Here is a 20828-nt window from a genome sequence, read left to right as displayed (position 1 = left end):
TGGTAGAGAAAAATGTCACAAAAGAGTATGTACAAAATGCCTTTTTATAAAAAAAATCAAAACATGTATATATTCATGTATATTCATATTCATATTTTAGGGAGTCTAAAAATACACACCAATGTATGCATATGTGATTTAAATAGGTCAGAGAGTTATTTTATAATGTATCTATATTTTATAATCTTTCAAAAGTAACACGGATAGCCTTGGTATTAAAATAATTTAATGTAAACTGTCCTTTAAACTCCATCTTAAATGCTTTTTGTCCCACATATTGAAACTTCATCAATAAGTTCTTTTTCTGAATTTTATCTGTATTTTTTATGTTGTTTAAATTTCAACTTTAGTTAAATACATTTGTGCATCGTTAGAATATAAACTATTTGAGAGTAGGGGTCCTTTCTGATTTATTATTGCATATAAACTTGTAGCAAATGTCTAATAAATATCTGTTGTATGAGTTAATAATGATTTCCTAATCAGTAATTCTAAAACTTGGTTGCACATCAGAATCATTTTTAAAGTGTTTTAAAAAATACAGAGTTTTGGGCCCATCCATGCTGAGGTCAATGCAGTAAGCCCTGCTTTTAGGTTAGAGATAGAGAATTACAGTCCTACTATTCCTCCTAGACTAGTCTCTTAGTTTAATCTAGTAATTTCTCCTTCAGCCTGGCAAGCTCATACTACCTGTCCACCTGCTTGGACTTTGGATGACCTTGAATTAATTCTTCCCATGAAAGAAGTATATAACAATATTTAACTGATCCGACTTCATAACCAAGGTGCCTGGAATATTGTAAATGTTTAAAAATGTTTGTTAAATGAATGCTTATATTCTTCAGGCAGAGTTTGTACTTGTGACTTCTACCAAAGTTCTCTGTCTAGTTTACTTGACTTGCCTCTTTTCTGTTTCCCTGATACTGATCTAATTGTCTTCTTGAGAGCTGATTCACCTCTCAGCCTGATCATAATATTTTTGTAAGTTCAGATTTTTCAGCCAGCATGGCATAGGAAAATTGCTGTGCACAAGAGAGAAGCTTCACAATTAGGATCAGAGGTTCTGAGCTGGGTAATGGAATCCAGAGTTGAGTATTTGGTCATAGATTCAATCCATGATCTAGGAAGTCACTCAGGCAGTTAAGAGCAGGTAGTGAAAATTATTATCTGGTAGTAGAGAGGTAAGAAAATAAGAAAATCTAAACAAGAATGTTCCAACAGTATTAACTCAGCGAGAGAGCTACATGTTAGGCATATAGGAATTCTAATCCCAAAGATTAAAGTAGGGAGACCGTTCAAAAAAGTCCTCTAGATACCTTCTCTATACACTACAATGTACAGAGGAGTCTTTATCACTGTCACTTGTCATTACTGCTTTTCAGCTTTGTTCTTCACCCACCGTTTCTCCTAGCTACTCACTTGCCCCATCCTAAATCCCAGGGTTTCTTTAGCCCTCTGCCATGATTAGCCAGGTCCAGTACTGGGAGTCACTGTGTGTGTCTTATCAAAGAAAATATTATTGGAGTAAAAGGTAGTGCTGGGAAGAGAAACAAAATATAAAATTGACCATGAATTGGCCATTAGACTATTGCATTGCTATAAACCACCTTTCACCTGTGCAAGCACTATGTTTAAACAACAGAGTTTAAATATAAACTCATACAGTATAATTAACTACAATGTTATCAGACTGCAAATCCTTCTCTGTAGAGGTCAAATTCGCCTTTTCTGGGTACTCATGAATTGCAGGTTTTTAAAGCCTATTAGCATGTATTGAGATCTCTTGTCTCAAATTTTCTATTTGAAGCCAATATCTGTAGCAAAAATAAGTTCTGATTTTTATTCAGTGACAATGAAGAAGATAATCTGGTAATTAGAATGTGTATGAATGTGCAGTAATATCACTAGCACACTTCCAAATGCCCCGTTTTCAGTTGAAATGAAAGAACTATCACACACTTTTGGAATCACTTTAGAATACTTTAGAAGATATTTGTTCATGAAAAAGAGTCACATCTTCATATGATTTAAATATTTTTTTAAATTCTAGTAACTCTTAGGGAAATGAAGAAACTTGAGTTTTGGGAGGCTCTCTTTCCATAAGCTAGTAATCAGTTTGGATATAAATATATAATACATAATAAATATGTAATATATAAATATAACTGGATATTTTTCTTCAGCACACTTACTTTTTTTTGTTTTAAATCTTGTATTTTAAAGATGCGGGGCACAATACAGGGTTAGGTATACAAATGTCCATTATGCAGGTAACCTTGTTGATGAGGTGTTCCCCTGCCCCTGCCCTGGCAGTCTCCCACTACTGCCAATTCCACTCCACCTCCCCTGGCAGTTTCCCACTATTGTCAATTCCTTTCTTATAGTATTACAATAATTGTTCAAGGTCCAAATTATGAGTGAGAACATGTGACACTCAGTTGTTTGTTTTGTTGACAGATCACTCAGTATTATAAACTCTACGTCTATCCAAGTAACTGCAAAGTTCATAATTTTGTCCTTCTTTGTGACTGAGTAATATTCCATCATGTATAATGTACCACAGTTTTTATACACTCCTCTTTTGATGGGCAGCACAGTTGGATCCTAACTGTTTTTCCTTGGATCCAGGTTTTTCCTATTGTGAAAAATGCTGCAAAAAACATTCACGTGCACGTATCCTTTTCATAGAGTGAGTTGAGTTCCTCCAGGTATATTCCCAGTAGGGGGATTTTGGGGTGATATGGAAGGTTGATTTTTAGATCTTTTAGGAATTGCCAAACTGTTTTCCACAGAGGTTGTACTAGTTTACACTCCCACTAACAGTGAAGAAGTATTCCCTTTGCATTCTCTCCAATATCTGTTGTTTTTTGAGTTATTCATAATGTTTATCCTGACAGGAGTTAGGTGGTATCTCAATGTGGTTTAAATTTGCATTTCTTGATGACTGGTGAGGCTGAGCATTTTTTCATGTATCTGTTGGCTGCTCGTAAGTCTTCTTTTGAGAAGTGTCTATTCATATATTTGGCCCACTTTGTAATGGGGTTATTTTTTTCTTTTTGGCACATTTGAGTTCCTTGTAGATCCTAGATGTTAGGTCTTTGTCGGATACACAGTTGGCAAATATTTTGTCCAGTCTGTGGGCTGTCACTCCGCAGTCTTGATGGTTCCTTTGGTTTTAGGAAGCTTATCAGTTTAATGAGGTCCCACTTGTCTATCTTATCTTTCATGGCATGGGCACTTGGAGTTTTGATCAGGAATAGGTTACCAATTCCAATTCCCATAATGGTGTCTCCTGCATTTTCTAAGGCTTTTATAGTTTAAGGTTTTACATTTAGGTCTTTGATCCATTTAGAATTGATTTTTGTATATGGTGATAGGTAGGGTCTTGTTTTAATCTTCTGCATGTGATCAACCAGTTTTCCCAGCACTGAAATAGGTTCTCCTCTCCCCAGTGGTTGGTAGTGGAGGCTTTGTGGAATATGAGTTGAGTGAGAAATTGAGGTTTTGCTTCTGGGATCTCTATCCTGTTGCATTGGTCTATATGCCTGTTCTTGTACTAATACCAGGCTGTTTTGAATACTGTAACTTTATAATAAAGTTAAAAGTCTGGGAGTGTGATACCTCCCTTTTTTCCCCTGAGGATTGTTTTGGCTATTCGTGATCATTCATGTTTCTATGTGAACTCCTGTATTGTCATTTCCAGGTCTGCAAAGAATACTGCTGATAATTTAATGGGTATTGCATTAAATCTGCAGATTGCCTTGGGTGGAATGGACATCTTAACTATGTTGATTCTACTAATCCATGAGCATGGAATATTTTCCCATTTGTTTGTGTTTTCTTTTATTTCTTTGAGCAGTGTTTTGCAGTTTTCATTGTAAAAGTCTTTCACTTCTCTGGTTAGAAAAATACCAAGGTATTTCTTTGTGTGTGTGTGTGTGTGTGTGTGTGTGTGTGTGTGTGTGTGTGTGTCTACTGTGAATGAGATTGTGCTTTTTATTTGAGTTTCTGTTTGCTTATTGTTGACATACAGAAATGCAGCTGTCTTTTATATATTTATTTTGTACCCTGAGACTCAGCCAAAGTCCTTTATCAGAGCAAGGAGTTTTTGAATGATTCTTTTGCATTTCCTAGGTATAGGATCATGCCATTTGCAAAGAGGGATAACTTAACTTCCTCTTTTTCTATTTGGACACCCCTGATTGCTCTAGCTAGGACTTTCAGTACTATGTTGAACAGAAGGGATGGGAGGGGCATCCTTGTCTTGCTTCCAATTTTCAATGGTTTCAACTTCTGTCTGTTTAGTGATATGTTAGCTATGGGTTTCTCGTAGATGGTTTACTATTTTGAGGTATATTCCATCTATGCCTAGATGTTTGAAGGTTTTTATGAAGAAGGGATGCTGGATTTTATTGAAAACTTTTTCTGCATTTATGATGTAATAATGTGGTTTTTGTTTTTACATCTGTTGATGTATTTAATTATGTTTATGGTCTTGCAGATGTTGAACCAGCCCTGCATCCCAGGGATGAAGCCTACTTGGTCATGGTGGAAGATTTTTGACATGTGTTGTTGGATCTGGTCTGCTAGATTCTTGTTGAGAATTTTGGCATCTATGTTCATCAGTGATATTGGCAAGTATTTCCTTTTCTTTGTAGAATCTTTAGCTGGTTTGGGTGTCAATGTGATGTTAGCTTCATCAAATGATTTGGGAAGAGTTCCATCATTCTTGACTGCCTGGAATACTTTCAATAGGATTGGTATCAGGTTCTCCTTGTATTTTTTGTAGAATTCTGCTAGAAAGCCCTCTGGTCCAGGGCCTTTTTTTTTTTTTTTTTTTTTTTTTGGTAAGTAGTTTCTTATGACATAGTCAATTTCCTGACTATGCTATTGGTCTATTTAGGGTCTTGATTTCTTCTTATTTCAACCTGGGGAGGTTGTGTGATGTCAGACAGTCCTCCATTTCATTTAGGTTTTCAAGTTTGTTTCCATATAGGTGTACATAGTAATCTCTAATAATGTTTTGTCTTTCTTTGGGGTCAGTTGTGACTTCATTTTTTGCATTTCTAATTGTGCTTATTTGGACATTTTTGTAGTCAGTCTAGCTAGGGGTTCATCAATTTTGCTTATCCTTTCAAAAAAACCAACTTTTTGTTTTGATGATTTTTTTATCTTTTTGTCTTCTGTGTCCCCAATTTGGGTTTTTATTTTGGTGATTTGGATTCTTCTGCTGAAGTTAGGGTTTTGGTGGTCTTGCTTTTCCAGCTTTCTTGGGTGATTTGCTAGGCTGTTAACTTGTGATCTTTCCCTTTTCTTCATGTGTGTTCATAGAGGTATGAATTCCCCTCTTAGTACTGTGTTCATGGCATCCCAAAGATTTTGGTAAAATGTTTCTTAATTTTCATTTGTTTTCGGGGATCTTTTAATCTCTGTTTTGATTTTTGTGTTGACCCAGGAGTTGTTTAGCATCATGATGTTTAGTGTACTTGTCCCGTAGATTTTTGGGGAACTTTGTTGGTGCTGATATTTATTTTTATTCCACTGTGGTCTGAGAAGGTGCATTGCAGATTTTCAATCTTATGAACTTTATTTGTGTTTGATTTATGGTCAAGGATGTGGTAGAACTTAGAGTATGTTCCATGTAATGATGAGTAGAATGTACACTCCATGGTTGTTGGGTGGAGTATTCTATAAGTATCTATTAAGTCTATTTGGTCAAGCATCATGTTGAGGTTCCGGATCTCCTTGTTGATTTTTTGTGTTGATGATGTCTATGGTTTTTTAGTGGAGTCTTTAAATCCCCAGCTATAATAGTGTTAGAGTCAATATCTTTTTTTAGTTTATGTAGAAGTTGCTTTATGAAAGTTAGTGAGCCTATGTTGGGTACATATACGTTTAGGATGAATATTTCTTGTTGATGACTTGAATCTTTTATCATTGTGTAGTGACCTTCTATATCATTTTTAACTTTTTATAGCTTAAAGGGTATTATGTCTGATAAGATCGCAACTCCTTTCTTTTGTGTTACGTTCACCTGAAAATTTGTTTCCCATCCTCTTACTTTGAGTCTGTGAGTGTTCTTTCTGGTGAGATGAGTCCCTTGGAGACAACATATTATAGCCTCATGATATTTTATCCAATTTGCCAGTCTCTGTCTTTTCAGTATTACATTTAGTCTATTCACATTCAGGCTAATTATTGAGATGTGAGAGTTTATTGCTGTCATGAGGTTCTTATAGAGTTTGTTGTTGTTGCTGCTATTTGTTTGATTATTTGTTTGTTGTCTTCTTTTTGATTTTTTAGTTGATTTATGTGTTTTTAATCTTTTTCCTGCTCAAGCTCTGAAATTCTTTCTTCTTCTCAGTTAATTCTCCTTTCCAGGCATATCAGTTTATTATTTGTTTCATTTACTGTATTCTTTATTGCTATCTCCACTATCAACTCCTTTATTCTTTCCTCATGTCTCTCCTCGTTTCTGTTTTTTCTCTCTATTAATATCTTGATATCTTGGTCTGTGGTTTAAGTCCAGTCATTCTGGGAGCTCTTAATTATTTGAGTTCTTGGGAAGGGCATTGTCTTTCTTTTTTTTTCTTTCTTCTGTGTTTAATATTTTCTTATTTTTTTGAGTTGGTGTCTCACTCTGTCACCCATGCTGGAGTGCCACCACAGCCTTGACCTACTGGACTCAGGCAATACTTTCATCTCAGCCTTCCAAGTAGCTGGAACTACAGGCATGTGTCACCATGCCCACTGTAGAAATGAGGTCTCACCCTGTTGCCCAGACTAGTCTCAAACTCACACAATCCTCTCACCTTGGCTTCCCACAGTCCTGGAATTATAGGCATGAACCACCACACCTGGCTTAATACTTTCTTAAGTGTTTCTTGTAGAGCTGGTCTGGAGCTGGTCAAACTCCTAGGGATTGAATCTCTGGGAAGGATTTTAATTTGCCATCACTGATGAAACTTAGCTTAGATGGGTAGATGATTTTTGGTTGAAATTGTTTATCTTTGAGAACTTTGAAGATTGGACTCCTCATTTCTATTTATTCTCTCTATTAATATCTTGATATCTGGGTTTGTGGTTTGACTCCATTCATTCTGGGGGCTCTTCATTGTTAGAGCTCCAGGCTGTCCTCACTGGGGTCTGTGTGAGACCCATATTCTTCTTTTGGTTTTTCTTCATTTGTGTAGGTTTTCCACCCCCTCCCCTTTTTTTAACCTCTTCTTTAATTCTGTTTTCAGTGATGGGGGATAGCTTTTACTTTTGTTTTCTCAATCTCAAAGTCTTCCTTATGTAGATCCTCTGGCTTTTTTCAATTTTGAAGCTGGACTGGGGCATGGGGGGTTGTGCTTTTTTTCAGTTTTGAGATTTAATTAAAGGGAGAGCTATAACTCAGAAGCTATCTGCAGATCCCAGTATCCACTGACAGGTGTGTGGCCCCCCTGGAACCCACTTAGAATCTGTCCATGCAGTGGGGAATACGTTTACCCCCTGAAAGCATAATGAGATAAGAAAAAGGAAAAGAATGGAAAAAAGGAAGGAGGAAGATGAAATGTAGGTGGGGAGAGAGAAGAAGAGAGAAAACAGACAGACATAGCAACTAATGAATAATCAGAGAAACAAAGACAGAAAAAAACAAAACAAACAAAACCCAGAAACATATAGAAAATCATACAAACAAGCAAAAACCCCCCTGTTGATGTACTCTCCCTCAAAAATACCCATATACAAACAGAAAATCTAAAAAAAAAAAATAAGATAACAGAAGCAAAGTAAGTACAAAATCATAAACAAAAACAGAAAGAAAGAGAGAGAAAAAAAACACAAGCAAAACAAAAACAAAAAAACTCACTCTATGGCCGTTTCTGTAATTCCAGGTTCCCTTTGGCTGCTCCCACCACGTTAAAGAGTGACTCCAGTCTCCAGCCTCCAGACACTCACCTCTGCTCTCAGTGCAGGCTGATAGGGCTGCTCTCAGTGTGTGTCAGATGTCCCACAGACTACTGTGGGAGAAGGATGGATCAGATACTTACTCAACTGGCTTCTGCTGCTATCAAGTCTCCCACTCAAATCTAACATGTCTGCGCCTGCTCCGGTGTGGGGGAGTGGTGTCTGTTTCTCCAAGTTTGATGAGGGGGTAGCCTCTGTGTCCCAGGTTGGAGGCTGGACCGAGCTGGGCAGGGCAATGCAGGTGTCTGCCTGATTCTGGGACTGAGAAGATGGTGTCAGTCAGAGTCTTGTCACCAGCGATGGAGCTCTGGTCCAGAGTTCCATGCCCTGCCTTCCCCATGGTTCCTCCTGCTCATGCCCAGTCTGCTGCCACATGTGATGATGTGGGTCAGGTGCCAGTTGGTGAGGAGCATCTGTTCTCTGCTGTCTCCTCTCAAGAGATCCCCAAGAATGGCAGACAATCCTGGGAGCCAGGGACCCCAATTTCAGGGTAGTGGTGGATTGCAGTCACCTCCAGATGAAAGCCCCAGGTGCATGAACCTGAGTCTCACCTCAGATGAACTTTCACTTACCCACCGGCACACACCCATTCACACAGAGAGTCTTTATGGAAACTCGCTTTTGCGGAGACTCTCACACGATGGCCCGTTCCATCCCCATCGTACCTCCATCCTCTAGCACACTTATTTGTAATTGATTGAAGGCTGTGATTCATTTCCTTTAAAAATGCATTTATCTGAAATTATCATTTGATGCCTCTTATTCCAGACTTCTCTTTCTTTCTTACTGAGCATCTGGACTGTGTTGCCCTTCACATCCAAACTCAGTTTTATTTCTGGATTCTTGCGGAGATCTATCTATACTTCAGGTTTTATATACTTTTTTTTTCATGTTCATGGCTGCATCTTATAAATACCTTCTTGAATTGTCTCAAATATGCCTACCACTCTCCCCTTGCCCTTACCTAGATAGAAAATATGATGAATCCATAGAAACAGCATCTACAATAATTACAAACTTATAATGTTTTTCCTTCTCGGTGAAAAAGTGGCAGCACACAGAATAGAATCCCTTCACTGCTTGAGTGGTGAAGGTCAAGTGCAGAGTGACTATATGCAACTGAGTCAATGAGGGGTGTGTGTGTGTGTGTGTGTGTGTGTGTGTGAGAGAGAGAGAGACAGACAGAGACACACAGACAGAGAGCAAAACACAGAGAGACAGAGACAAAAAGAGAGGGAGAGAGAGATGAGAACAATGGAGAAAGAGAATGTAGCATACATATGAACACTGATTCAGAAGTTAAAAAAATGTCAGTTAAAAGTGAACACTCTGAGGTCTGAAGCTCAAAAGAATGAAGCCCAAGTGACTTGCAGGTTAGTGAGATGATGTAGGTGCTATTATAGAGCACCTAGCTCAAATCTTTCAACAAATTTTTTCCTTTTTCCTGCCTACCCCTACCCATTCATCACATGAGCACATTCTCTCTCTCTCTCTCTCTCTCTCTCTCTCACACACACACACACACACACACACACACACACACACACACACACACACACACAGGTAACCACTTCAGAATAGCAGAGTGCACCCCCTGCACCTAACCCAACTCTCCGAAGATTTGACACAAGGAAACTTTTAGCTCTAAGTTTTCTGTGCTTTAAGAAAATCTATTGGCCAGGCCCGGTGGCTCAGCCTGTAATCCCAGCACTTTGAGATGCCAAGGTGAGTGGATTGTCTAAGTCCGTGGGTTCAAGACCAGCCTGGACAACTTGGCAAGACCTCGTCTCTACAATAAATCAAAAATTAGCCAGGCATGGTCGTGTGCATCTATAGTTCTGGCTACCCGAAAGGCTGAGATGGAAGGATCACCAGAGCCCAGCAGGTTGACACTGGGGTGGCCGTGAGCATGCCACTGCACTCCAGCCTGGGCAACAGAGACTTCAACGCAAAAAAATAAATTAAATAAAATCTATTATACAAAAATACAGCCACAAGCACATATAGTTGGGAGTATCAGACAACTTAACTCAAGAATTCTTCATGTTTTAGTAGGATTTTTTGCAGGGCTCCTTTACATAGCAAATACTATAACATCATTTGAGGCAATATTTAACTAAAACAGATTTTATAAAAGCAATCCTAATTTCATACATTCAGACATAGCTTTCCAGCTTTTAGGGGCACTTTCGCTTTTAAACTATGATTGTTGTCATTTTATACAAAACTATGAACAACTAAGCTCCCATGACAATTATATAAATTCTTACAAAGACTCTCAAATGTCTGTCCTGGATAAGTACTTTGGATCTAATCTGTCACATTGCTCTTCTACTTCCAGTCCAGTGTAAAGATATAAAACGTTACTATAAAAATTAAAATACTTAAAAGATTGTATTTCAAGGAATTTTCCGAAGGAATAGCACAGGTATCTCTATAATATACTTCTTAAGGAATTTTCATATTATCAGAATTATTCAAGCTAAAATTAATATTAATAAACTGAAACTAAAAGTTGTGGATTTTGCCTTTCTGTGTTAGCATGCAAAATTGAGCCTGCATGTTTCCATTCAAAAATTCCATCGATGAACACTTACAAGTGGCTTGTTCCATAAGTAATTCAGAAAGTGGAACAGAAAAATGATAAGAGGTTCATTAAGTGATTAAAGTCACTGTAATTGAGAATTTTTTATAGCAAAAGAAAACATTAGACTTTAGGAAGGTTTGGACATATAGTTTTTATTTATTTTACTTTGGGAGAAAGGTAGAGGGTGCAGCTAAATTAAGGGAGTTTCTGAAATATCAGTGTGGAAAGTCAAGATTACTAATCACATGAAGCCCTTCATGGCCTCATGCAGGTCATGATAAACATGATTTGGAGGTTAATCATTTGATCTGAGACAACCAGAATTAACTTATTAACTTATTAATAGAATAAAGAAGGGAGACTAAGGCTTCTTCAGCTTCTGTTTGGATGAGAAATTTGCATCATCTTTTGAATGATATATGCGTAGCCCGAGAGTGCTTTTGAACTTCACAAAAGACATCTTCACACAAGTGCCCACCCTGCCAACCTATCCATGGTTCCAAACTCCTATAATCATTAGTGGAAGAGAATCCTCCTGCATGTGATCAGAAGACAGAGGTAGTCAGTGGCTCCTGCAACAAGAGGCAAAGAACCAGATATGTACCTCAGTATCTCTATCTTCACCAAACCATGAGAAAATTTATACCCAAATCTTAGTGTCTCTGAGTCCCCTTCTTGTTTCTTTAAGAAAGCCTACTACTTTAAAGATATTTCCTAATATATTTCTAGAACTCTCACAAGGGTCTATGAGTCATGCATCAGACCTGTCTGTTGTGCACAGCCGTGGTTGGCCAAGTCAGGGCTCTACTGCCTCAAAATGCAGGTTTCCCAAAGAGGCTGTGCAGCATCTGGATTCTTCCCTCACTGCCTGAGGCATTGTCATCACCTCTGAGTAAGTGAGGAGAGGCTAGAAAATTATCAAAGCTGCATGCAATTAACCTGACTTTATATACTCCAAGGCCGTAGTCAATCAGAATATCTTCCCAACTTGCTGTTAGTAAGCTTCATGATATAAGCCTGTACTTTGATTTTGTAAAGTAAGGAGTATATTTCTTCTGTTTCAATTAGAGTAGGAGACATAGAAAATGCTGCTTGAGCCCAAAACATTGCAGAAAGCTTAGACAATAATTTTGTCTCTGGGGCACAAAATGCTGTTCGAATGATTGAGACAGAAGAATTTTTTCTTCAGTTATCACACTACTTCACTGTACTTAGTACTGCCACGCTCCTCCAATGGGGGGGTGGGGAGAGAATATAAATATATGTATGTATGCACAAGAGGGGATTAAGAAAACCTGGAATTATTTTTTTGGAGGGCAAGCCCCTTGTAGTACACTTGGAATTTGTTCCTCCGGATCAAACAGTCAACCAAAAGTTTTTAATCTGGGAGTTTTGAGAAGATTGTGTCATCATTTGTGAAAGAAACATTCCAAGTTGTGGGAATCAGGTCACTGGTTCTTCCATCATGACAACATACCTGCCAACACTGTGCTGAGTGCACAGCAGTTTTAGACCAAAGATGGCATGATCCCTGTGCCCCACCCTCCCTATTCATCCAGTCTCACCACAAGAGATTTATTTTTTGTTTCCTTGGACTAAAAAAAAGTCCTCAAAGTAAAACATGTTGCTCATGTGGAAGAGGTGAAACAAAAAATGGCAGAAACACTAAAAGTCATCAAAATTGACAAGTTCAAAACTGTTCTAGAAAAAGCATCTCAATAGGTGTATTGCATCAAATGGAGAGTACTTAGAAAGTGACTGAAGTCTAGACATGTTAGAATATATACACATTTTATTAAATCAGTTCTGTTTTGGGAGGGAACCTGCCCTCTTATGTGTATATTTTGCATATTTCCATCCTCAGGAATAAACCCAGAAGACCAAAGTACAGAAATAGTATTCAATATTTACATTGACATACATTTTTAAAAAATAAAGAATATCAACCACACTGAAAACTTATCTGAAAATAATTTGGGCAGAAAATTAAGGCAACAGAGACACTCTGATTTAAACTTCATTCTTATTCCACAATGTGCTGAGGCACCCCCTGGTGCTGTAGTCAATTCACATTGGCACTGCAGGATAGTCTACATTTTAGAGGGAAATAGAGTGAAATTTGTCAAATACCACATGAGCTATTACTATTAAGTTGCTTGGACCTTGAACCAACCTAGTAACTAATTAGTTGGGACATAAACTAAGTTAATAAATGGAATTATTAGATACTTCTTTTAATCTAGAAGCACTTTTTTTCTTTCCCTTTTTTTTTAATGTGAGGAAGCAGGATTTATTAAAAGGACAGAAGAACTCCTACAGTGGAAGGGGATCCAAGGGGGTTGCGAATCTAGAAGCCCATTTTTAAAATGCTGAGACAGGAAGGGTGCTGTGAACAGAGTAAGTTTCAGAAACTCTGGTCTAATTCAATGATGATGACTGGCATTTCTATGCTAAATCTTTGGCAAGGAAGACAAATAAAGCAAAGTCCTATTCTTTGGAATGGTTTGGAAATTAGGTATTGTGTACACAAAAACTTATTTTTCTTAATGTAGCAAATTTTGATTTACTTGCATATTTACATGGAAAAAGTAGTTTAATATAGATGGGAAATATGGATTTAATCTACAAGGGATAACCCCCCAAAACTCAAAATTTATATTTTTTAAAAAGTATGGATTTATTCCTACATGTGTTTTGTTTTGCTTTGTCTTTTTCTGGAAGAAAACCACTTTATTCTAATTAGCTCACACACACAAAAATAAACCCAAAATCACAACAGCTGGCTTAAGGAGGCCACACAAACATTTGCCCAGCCCCAAATACTATACCATCTCAAGGAAATTCTACACAGTAAGAACAACCTCTTCCATTGCAATTCTGAAGAAAGCTATGAATGACAGAGGGGAGGTTTAACTGATGGTTTTGCATTTTATATCTTCACTATCAATGACATTTTTATGCTAAATCAACTTGGTCATGAGAGCCAATTTTCCATTTCTTCAATCTGACCTTCTTGATTAGGCCAATCCGTTGGCAGGTCTGCACTGTTTCAGCACCTCACTGAAACCCTCACACCTTTGTCACCCTGATTCCGGGCACACTCCAAAAACTGTTTTGTCTCATAAAAGCACAGCTGCTGCTGCTGTGTGGGCTGGGTTCCCTGAGGTTCCTGGTAAGTGATGTCAGGCCTTGAGGGTTCAGCATTACTTCCTCCACTGAAACCCCCAGTGATAGCATGACCCAGTGTGTGCCCAATAGCAGAGACCATGGCCACGCCAGCTGCAGTGGTTGCCATCTGGGCCATCAGACCTGGCTGCTGGGGAGCAGCAGCAGCTGACCCAACTGCAGATGGTGGGGCTGCTGCTGGTGGCTGAGCTGCCAGTGCTGGCCTGGGTGCAGTTATCATCTGAGGGGCCCGGCTGGCCGGAGGGGTCATGCTGGAGGTGTGGCTTCTGCTTCCAAGCAGCATCACAAGTACACAGCGGCTTGGTGTCTAGACGTGCGAAACTACGAAGAACCCAGTGACTTCTGTGGAGGATTCTTACATGTTTAAACTTCAGTCACCTTCAAAGTACTCTCCATTTGATGCAATACACCCACTGAGATGCTTTTTCCATGGCTTAAAACAATTTTCGAACTCGTCAATACTGATGCCTTCTCTTTGAGAAATTTTTAATCTGGAAAAGCAAACAAACAAAAAGAGTCGTTTGCAGCAAGATCCAGTGAATAGGGAGGGTGGGATACAGGCATCACGCTATTTTTTTGCCAAAAACTATTTAATACTCAGCGTGGTGTGGGCAAGTGCATTGTTATGGTGGAAGAACTAGTCCCTATTTGCCACAACTTGGGATGTTTCTTCCACAAATTGTGGCACAACCTTCTAAAAACTTCCAGATTAAAAACTTTGGTTGATCCTTTGATCTGGAGGAATAAATTCCTAGTATACTACAGAAGGTTCACCCTCCAAAAGATAATTCCAAGGTTTTGGGGGAGAGGGGGTCCTCCCTCATATATAGGAAATACATTCAACCAGTGGTTTTTACATTTTTTCTTATTCAGTAAGCTAGAACTCAGAAAAAGTTAAGAGTTCACAGTTTGCCTAAATAACTTTTTTTATGCATTATTCAAACACTGGTGGTTTTGTGAAAATGATAGTATAAAAGAGACATGCACTCCCATGAGAAATCATGTTGTTTCATATAATAGGCCATGGTAGGAAACTAATCCTAAGTAGGAAGAGTTATTTTGGAGTATATAATACAGGCTACTCAGAATCATCCACATGAAAATTTGACCCTGTTTGCTCCACTGTAGCTTTGTTACTATACAGCCTCAGAAAACAACACCCCAAAATAAAGTCCTCAGAGGCAGCTCTTTCTGACCCTCTTCTGTCCACCTGTCTCTGACTTTTAAGGCTAGCCATAGAAACTAGAATCCCTCTTCCACAAAGTGAGTCATTGAAATTGTAAACCCTTTTCCACAGTCAGCCATAAAAACCTAAAAATACTACCCTAACTTTTCCCACACCATTCTGTATAAACACTGGCTATAAAGGAACTATCAGACCTACTTTGTTTGACTATAAATCCTAAGACATCCTTTCTAGAAAGGGTCCTCCCTATACCAAGAAGAAAGAATACTGCACAGAGAAGCCAAGAAAAATCCAGATAGACGGGCCTTGCTGAGTTTCCCCACTCAGTCTGTTAGCATTAGATCAAACCCTTTTTGTCCAATCACAGTTCTACAGAGCTATCCGATCCTTGTTGAACCTAAGCATAAAAATGGACAGCTTCCTCTATATCTTTGGGTCATTTTGAAGACTCTCGTGTCACCTAAAACTATGCCCAGATAAATCTGTGTGCCTTTTCTCTCATTAATCTGCCTTTTGTCAGCTGATTTTTAGTGAAGGAAAGGTTTTCCCTTGGCCCCTACAATATACCTTGAGTGCCATTTGTCAGTGAGGAAAGTACTGTATAATGGTTGTGAGCTAAAGGGCTTCTGTCAAGACATTCTCCAAAGGTTGTTGAAATATTCTCAAACATTATCATTGTTTATTTCTAAGCAAAATCTTTTCAAGGATTTTTTTTTTTTGGAAGAGGTGATAATACAGAGAAGAAATAACTTTTCTATAGAGTGTCTCTGTTCTCTCAGTTATGTCAGAGTTTGTGATGGGTCAACTTGAGTAAGCTACAACCACATGGCCTAGAATCTTCTCTATGTCATTTCTGCTTCAAATTGATTCCAAAGAGAACCTTGCATGAGAGTTGGGCAGAATTGAAACAGCAACAGATATTCTCTGAAGTAAGGTCATCATGGTTAGAAGTGGTAACAGAGACACAGATGCCAGCAGGTTCCAGCTCATCCTTATTCTCTTCCATTCTGTGTCCAGCTCTTCTGTCCCAGTAGACTCTACCGAACAACAGCAGCCTGAGGCCCCACACCAAATGCTTAGCAGAAAATCCACAAAAGCAACTGCTACACAGAGGCACACATCCCAGAGCCTTCTATGACCTTCCCCTTTTCTATCTAACCCAGTAGCTGGTCATGTTTGGTTTCTAATCCAACTCCTGCCTGGACCTCCACCTTCTGGCTCCTACCACAATGGGAAGGGTCTCATTCCTGAAATAACCCTTTTGTCCCATAACCTCACAGGGGTTCCCTGACTGATGCAAGTATGTACTATAGGCATTCCAAGTTACAAAGGAAACATGAAAAATGTTTCTTCAGTAAATGTGATTTTTTTCCTTTTAAGTAATTTATTTATAGGAACACTGAACTAAAATACAAAGTATTTGTCATTAATCAGTTCTGTCTTTTAAAACATCCTAAGCTGTTGCTTTTCAAATTCTTTTCTTAATACTAAAGAAGCATTGGGAGGAAAAAATACATATATGAATAGATTGCCTAAATTGCATTAAAGTTACTCAAGTTTCTTATGGACTCTTTCCCCTGAAGAAGATGTTTCTGCAGTCAGGGAAATAGTCCCATTTGGTGTAGCTTTCTCTTTCAGACAATCAGTTTTTTCCCAGATTTAATAAACAGCTTTCAAAAGGGGTATAAAAGCGTCTGCTCAAAAGCCTGCAGTCTGTTATTTGTGGAAGTGCCTGTGGATTCACAGACCTGTTTCCAGAGGAGTGGATTATCATCTTGTGATAACTCATTGCTCAGCACTGAGTAATACAGTTCTGTGGGCAAACAAAAAAGCCATTCTTTTTTGGTGACAAAAGATGAAGCTAGTTATTAGCAATTCGATACAAAAGAAGTAAAAAGGTCTGGAAATGAGGAGTCATGCCAGGTTTGGCATCTATTATTCACACAAAACCTTCTAGTAATGACAACTACCCCAATTGTAGAAAAGTTCTATTCAGAGGACCCATTTTCATGCTTCACTGTCAAAAGTATAGATGATAGATACCATCCAATGACTGTCAAAATTAAAATCAAATCAATTTTAATGAAAGAAAGTAGACTATTTCTGTTTGTTGAGTCCAGAGAAAATGTGGGATGATGTATTTCTGAAACCTTTAATTTATCATTTCACCCTGAAAAGTATCTATTTTTGCAAATATTCTTCTATATTGTCAGCAACCTTTTTAAGTATATCTGCTTAAAAGCTGAGACCTATTTCTGAATTCCAGTCTACTGAGTTTATTCCCATAGATATTTTTTTCTATAATATCTCAGAGTTGCAGACTTCATCAAAGGTCATCAGATCCACCAATTTTTGTCAAATATCCCCATGTTATTTCATCTGATAAGCTATAATTTGTTATTGGCCTTTTGAAATTTTAAAGATTAGGAAACAATAGCTGTATTTTCCAAAATAAACAGCGACCTCCCCTAAAAAACTAAACTCAAATTTAAATAAATAAAAATCAAAGGAAAAATATTAGAGAGTTCACAATACAGAAGGCATAATCTCATTTGAAAATTCACCTGTATTTCTTATTTATTTTCCAAATGAACATGGGGCTAAATTCTCATCTTCATAAGTGTTAACACAATGGAAACAAAGCAGCACATGTAACAAATTCCATCTGAACTTAATATTTGATACATGGATTTGTCTCATATCACAAAGATCACACGATATTTACAAAACATTGGAAAGCTGAAGTCAACCATGTCTATTAACCAGATGTTATTTTAGTATTCTTTTAAAGCAGCACTCCTATGGCCCTTGAGATCTCTGGAGGTCATAAATTTACAATGTATTTTTCTGTTGCTTGAAATATGTAGAAAACAAAACATCAACATGGGTGGTATCAGATGGCTGGGCCTTCTTGTTAGATATCCTTATCGCAGCTAATCTGAACACTAAGACACACTTTATTTATTAGTGTCATTACATTATTTAACCTACTACAACTCAGGAGCCAATTCTTTAGGTGCTTTCACATTTCCACAGTATATAAGTGACTAGCATAGCTCTTATCACATGATGGGCAGTCAGTACATATTGGCTAAAAATAATAACTCAGAGAGAGGAAACCACCAAAATAAGCTAATTTGACAAATACCATACATTGCTTGAACCATCTCAGTGTCTCCATTTTTGTTTTTGTTTTTTTTTTTCCGAGTCAGTCTCACTCTGTCACCCAGGCTGGAGTGCAGCAGCATGTTCACGGCCACCCCAGCATCGACCTGTTGGGCTCAGGCGATCCTTCTGCCTCAGCCTTCTAAGTACCCAGAACTACAGCCGTGCACTATCACACCTAGTTAATTTTCTGATATATTGTAGAGACGAGGTCTCACCAAGTTGCCCAGGCTGGTCTCTAACACCTGGGCTCAGGCAATCCTCTCACCTCGGCTTCCCAAAGTACTCGGATTACAGGCTTGAGCCACTGTACCCGACCTTGTCTCTGTTTTTCAAAGAGTTAGTGCCATGTTGTTTGATAACTGTAGTCTGTGTCTCCACACTCTCTTTCCCTGAAGCTTCAACAAACTCTGAAGGGGCTAGTTACTGTGGGTATATTGTTCACATTAAAGATGTAGCAAGAGGCTTGACTAAAAGTATATCTGAATCAGCTAATTTAGAAATAATTTATGAGTAAATATCTACTCTAATGTATGGGTAGCTATATATATCTATAACACTTGCTAGAAGCTTACCAAGAGCATTAATGCTAGTGATTTAAAGTCCTTGAGCTTCGGAAAGCACCTATAAATCTGTAAGTATGACACCAGTACTTCAGTAGGGAAATAAGAAAGGGCATTAGAAAATCTGTTACTGAAAAGTTAAAAAAAAAATACAGAGTAGTCTACATATTATTTTTCCATGCAGATGCTACAGATAAAATGAAACAGTTTACAAATAATAAAAATTGCAAATAAAAACAGGATATAATTTTTGGGTAACAAAATAGAAAATTTTTCTTTTTTTCTCCTCCCTTCCTTTTCTTTTATTTTCTTGTCTTTTTTTTAATTGGTAAAGTGAATTCAAGTTGGTTCAAATTTTCTGAACACTCATTTAACATCTAATAAAAGTGTTTAAATATCCATTATTTCATGTGCAAAATGGTCATTCTAACACATTATTAGTGAGAGTATAACTTATAAAACTTTCCAAGGGACAATCTAGAGTTGTATTTTAGTATTTAAAGTGTTTACATTCATTGAGCATTTCCACTTATAGACATTTTTTGTGTTTTGTTTTGTTTCCTAAAAGAAATAGTCTCACAAATGTACAAGAATACCTAATGAAGAAACTCTGATAATAACCCCAGAATCTATTAGGTAAAAGAAGTGTTAAATTATGGACACAAGAATGGGAAAAAAAGATATTGGGGACTACTAAAAAAGGAAGGGGAAAGAGGGGAAATAAGAGTTGAAAAACCACCTATGAGGTACTACCCAGAGAGCAGGCCCACTAGAAGCCCAAACCTCACCATCACACAGACCCATGTAGACCTACATAACAAACCTACACAAGCATTCCTTGAATCTAAAATAAAATTTTAAAAAAGAAAATTATATGCCATGTTGGAAGATAGATACTATGGAGAAAAGTAAAGTAGGAAAAATAATAGAGTATAAGGGAATAATTTGAAATATTGTATAGGATAATCAGGAAATGCCTTATAACAAAATTGAAAATGATAAAATAATATAATTCAAGACTGCTATTTAAGACTAATAGGGACAGAGAGGCAAATAGACAACTTTTTCTTATATAACACATACAAAAGATTTATTCAATAAATTCAATAAATAAAAAACTATAATTCATCCATAAAATATAATCGTAGTCAAGAATTATATAAACTATAAATATATGAATATAGTAATGAGAAATTTGTCCAACAAAGGATAACACATTAAAAAATTAAAAATTAATTTCATAACAATGTGCTAAAAGTAGTCTTTTTAAAATTTAATATTAAGAGTAATATATAGTAGTATATATATTTCTGAAATATTAAAAGTTTTAGAAATTTACATTTTATTTATAGCTAGCAGAAAAATATATGTATGTAATATATGTATGTGCATTTGTAGACTTTGGCTCAGAAATTCCATTTCTAGAAATTTGTCCTAATAATGAAATATATTTTCATTCCTAACAATGAAAAATATTCTCCTATTACAAAGAATTTCTTAAGTGGGAAATGAACTGAATATTGTATGCATATACTCAATTAAATTCCATTCAGTAAATGGCAATGATGTTTTAGGGTCTATTTTTTGAAACAAATATGTTTATAAAATATTTTTAAATATAGATGGATTATAAACTTTGTGTACACTGTGATCTCCTTATTACAAACAACTTCTATAAATGTTCCTTATGTTTGTAAGCAAAATGCATAAATGACTACAGGCAAATGTGTATACATATGTAAAGAAACATGGTTGGCAGAATGTTAACAGTGGCTAATTTTGTATTGTTTGAGTTATGAATATTTTTAATCTTTTCGTTGAATGATAGTTTCATTTTTTTGAAAAGCCATTTGCAACTTGAAGACATTTTTTAAAAGCATATGGATAGAGTCTGACAATGATATTATTAAAACACATGTCTAATAATCAAATTTAAAAGTTTATTTATTAGGAAAATCAAATATAAATTGAAGCAATAATGACATACAAATTTTTACCATTAAACTGGCAAAGATTTTTGAGAGGACTCACCAGGGGCCTCAAAGGAGTGAGGGATTTCTCCTGCATTGCTCTTGAAGGGTATGTTGGTCTGACCTTGTGGAAAGTAATTCAGCAATAGTTGATATGGACCAGTATCTTCATTCCTAAGAATAGAGCTTAAGAAAGCTAATTAGAGTTGAGGTAAAGA

The 20828-nt window shown here is 37.1% G+C and overlaps 1 pseudogene; it reads right to left on the bottom strand.

The window, feature by feature from the left end:
- Positions 1 to 13589: 13589 nt before the first annotated feature.
- LOC103276329 lies at positions 13590 to 14009 on the bottom strand (annotated as a pseudogene).
- Positions 14010 to 20828: the final 6819 nt, after the last annotated feature.

The sequence above is a fragment of the Carlito syrichta genome, unplaced genomic scaffold (assembly GCF_000164805.1).
Source record: "Carlito syrichta isolate Samal-C Ts95f unplaced genomic scaffold, Tarsius_syrichta-2.0.1 Scaffold35698, whole genome shotgun sequence".
In the NCBI taxonomy this organism is placed as follows: domain Eukaryota; kingdom Metazoa; phylum Chordata; class Mammalia; order Primates; family Tarsiidae; genus Carlito; species Carlito syrichta.
Note: the sequence above shows the minus strand (reverse complement) of the source record. Positions and strands in the feature narration are given on the sequence as shown.